Raw genomic sequence first — 3997 nt, 5'->3', positions numbered from 1 at the left:
AATCTTGGAAATTTTCAACTGAGAGAGGGGAGCGGACAGTTTGTGGTATTTGAAACACCAGATGGTGCTGTGGTCAAGAGCTGGGAGGAGGATGTTCTGATTTCCTCTGGGAGTGTGTGCTGGCAGGGGGAGGAGGGAATGGAGGGGTGGTCTCCATCTTCCAAGTGTTTCTGGATTTTTTTCCGCCCTGCAGAATGTCCTTTCCAATATCCAGTTTTCAGACTGTTGGCCTAAATCTTTATCCCTAGAGTTTAGAAATTTCCCCCAGAAGAAAGTGCTGGGGGCAGGGGGAGAAGCTGAATCTCTAGTCCAAAAAACATGGGCTGGAACCAGCTCTGCGACTTGTGATCTTGGAGAAGCCATAGTCCCTTTCTGAGCTTGAATTTTCTTATCTACAAATCCAGCAGATTGGACTCAATGAGCTAGATCTTAAGATCTAGCTTAGGGTATCTTAGAGTTCAAAATCTGATTTTTTTTCCTGGACTCAGCCCACTTCTTTCTTTTTCCCTCTGCCTTCCTGCAGCCCATGGAGAGACATTCACCTCTCTCCACGCAAGGAAGCACAAATCAGGGAATAGCTTTTCCCACCCATATTCTCCTCTGATCTGGCCTTTTGTTCTCTTCCACCCTCCAAACCCCCTATGAGTCTGGGACAAAATATCCCTAAGCAGGAACGGGGGGAGATTTGACAGGAGATGAGGGAAGGTGGCAGGGAGGGTCGAATCTACAAAGCACCAGCTCTTAGCATTATCCAAAAGCCTATATTGCTGGAGTTTTTGTTATCATTTGATGGTGATGATAGTTTTTATTTGTAAATTTAAAAGTATTTTTTCTGGTGGTGGGAGGAGAGGAGCTGGGGTTCCAGGTTAGTCCCTGCACAAAGAAACCTTATAGGATATAGGATGGACATTCACACATACTATGTAGCATATAAGAGGCAATGACAAGGGTTGTACAGTAAGCCTCATGGATTTGGAGGCAGAAACTGGGCTTTGACACTTCTGTGTGACCCTGGGCAATCTTAGCTCCTTTCTCAAATGGAGGCAATAATGCATAGACCAGGTGCTCCATTAGAAATGGGAGGACTCCCAGAGGTCCCATAGTCTTTAACAACCTCAGAGGAAGGTGCTGAAAGCACGATATGAATGTTATTGTTATTATTGTTGCTGCAACAAAGGTGTGCAGTGGGACAGGGAGGGATGGGTGTTGGTGGGATAGGAAAGCCCAGGAATTCACAAATAGGGTAGTAGATAGATTACTGAGACTATCAATCAAAAAATAAAATTAAAAAATGACCCCAGAGTGGAACCTCGAGCAGTTTGTTTAGTCTGGACTTCAGTTTCCCCTTGATTAAAACAAGGGGATTGAACTTCCTTGAGCATCCAGCTTACACTGATGATCCTAGAGCCTAAGGAGACAGTGGAATTAAAGGAGAAATGTAATCTTTCTTTTCTGCTCAATCCAAGAAGGCTTCCTGTAGGAGGCAGGATTGGGAGAAGATGCAGAACCGAAGGCAGGGAGCATCCTAGGACGGCGCTTCAGTTGAACGAGGTCAGGCAAGCCTGCCTGCCTCCGGGTGATCCTAGCAGCTACCTGTGCTGCCTCTGGCACCACAGCTAGAGTGGCAGACTGATGCCTTTTAATTAGACACTCCAGGATCCGGGTCTGCTTCTCCCCTGGGTCCCAATCATTTCCCAGAGAGCGGGCCCTGTGAGTGTGTGTGTGTGTGCAGGGCAGTGGATGAGTTAATGTCTTTAATTTTGATTTTAGGAATCACTGGGGCAGGGGAGGTGGAGGCCGGGAGGATGAAAACAAGTGAGACGTTCCTGTTACCAACCAAACAGGGAGACTTTCCTGCGTTCTTCTGCCTGATAGGAAACCCGAGGCAGAGACTAAACTTGTCTCATGGATTGAAGTCTCTCGGTAATGAAGTTGCGGCAAGAGCTTTGACTGGCATCGGAGGGAATCTAACCCAACAGTCCTCGTGGATCTGCTCATCTTGGGCTCCTTCCCCTGCTTCCCTCCCCAGGCCTGCAGCAGAACATGGGCGAAGGGGGGGGTTGGTGGTTCCCCCATAACGGTAAATGGCAGCAGCTCCCTCCCAGATGCTGCTCCTTAATTAGCTGGGTGTTCTCTGGCCCATTTAGGATCAAATCCTGGGCTTCCATGAAAGGGCGCATCCAATAGGGCAGAGTCCTTCATGCCAGTTAATTTGATGACTAGGAAGTCCCAGCCCACCGTATAGGGTGGAGAAGATAATTCACCCTAGGACTGGTATTCCTTTGGAAGGAAGATTTGAGAGTTTTTAATAAGTCAAATATATATTATTAAGTGTACATTGGGGTAGATCTATGGCACAATAGATAGCACTAGGCTTAGGATAAGGAAGATGCATCTCCCTTAGTTCAAATTTGGCTTGAGATACTAATGGTGTGATCCTAGGCAGGTCCCTTAGCCCTGATTGCCTTAATTTCCTCATCTGTCGAATGAGCTGGAGAAGGAAATGGCAGACCACTCCGGTATCTCTGCCAAGAAAACCCTAAACAGGACTACAAAGAGCCAAACACAGATGAAATGACCGAACAACAAATGTACATATTCTTTTTCAAATTTTTTATGAAAGCTTTTTATTTTTCAAAACACATGCATGGATAATTCTGCGACATTAACTCTAGCAAAACCTTGTGTTCCAATTTTCTTCCCTTTCACTCACCCCCTCCCCTAGATGTCAAGTAGTCCAATTGTATAGATTCTTTTAAGGGTTACAAAGCTGCTTTCCTCCTGATAATCTTTCACAAATCTGATTCTAATGGATCTTTCCACTTTCTTTACATATATTATACATCACCCTTCTCCCCCATGTACTCTATGTTCCAACTAAAGTGACCTACTTGCTATTCTCCATACTCACTCTTCTTTCCCCTGTATCTGCTGATCTGCAAAAGTTGATCCTCATGCCAAAAATGTTCTCCCTTCTCACCTCACCCTTTTTGTAGCCCCTATTTTTTTTAATTCATTAAAAAATTCTGAGTCCATATTATTTATCTCCCTCTAACTTCTCTGTCACACATTGAAAAGGCAAGCAATATGATACTCAATATACGTGTGAAGTCATTGCAGTCTGTATTTCCCTTTAAGCTGGGGTTTGCTAGAGAATTTGAATAGGCTCATGAGACCAGATTGTTAAATTTTCATTGTAATATTTGCATTTTGAGCAATTGCTCAAAACTGGGCTTGATTTATTGCTTCATTGGCTTTCTAGATTTAAGAAAAAGATGAAGAAAATGTTAAAAAGGCAGATTAAACTCCAGTGTATGATGTTTATATCCTCTCCCCCAGTCACTTGTTAAATATTTACCAAGGCACCCTTGCTTTCAAGTCTTTCCTAATTACAAAAAATTGTTTCCTGATTCATCTAGCTGATACTGATTTTCCTTGGGTCACTGTGCACTTGCATCCAAATCCCCAAGAAAGCTGTCAAGGGGTCTGTGAGGAAAAATTCCTGAATTTTTCCTTGTCTGTCTATCACTGTTCATTTCTTCATACTGCTTCAACTTATATATATTTATTTCCTATGAAGCACGAAGTTCTACTATCTCATATCACAACTGAAGAGCAGATTGGAGAGAAAATCATCCCTCCTTCACCACCCCCTTTCTTTGCTGTTTGTTCTCTGGTGAAGGGGAAGGAATCACATTCCAAAAAATTACCTACTGCCTCCAGCTGTTTGCCTGCCTCCAGAGCTGGGTAGGCACAACTGGGCAGTTTTTTAGAGGTCCTCTCCCCATTTCCCCTCCCCCCCAGATATTTGCCATTTCTGCTTCCAATTCACTCAGAGAATCTTTTCCTATTTTGTAAAGGAAGGATAAAACTTAGATCATCAGTTCTCAAAATATCTCAGCAATGCAATGATAAAAGACAATTCCAAAAAGATTCATGATGGAAAATGCTATCTATATCCAAAGAAAGATCTATAAAGTATAAATGCAGATTGAAA

The sequence above is a fragment of the Antechinus flavipes genome, chromosome 4, assembly GCF_016432865.1.
Source record: "Antechinus flavipes isolate AdamAnt ecotype Samford, QLD, Australia chromosome 4, AdamAnt_v2, whole genome shotgun sequence".
In the NCBI taxonomy this organism is placed as follows: Eukaryota; Metazoa; Chordata; class Mammalia; order Dasyuromorphia; family Dasyuridae; genus Antechinus; species Antechinus flavipes.
This window is presented reverse-complemented; position numbering follows the sequence as displayed.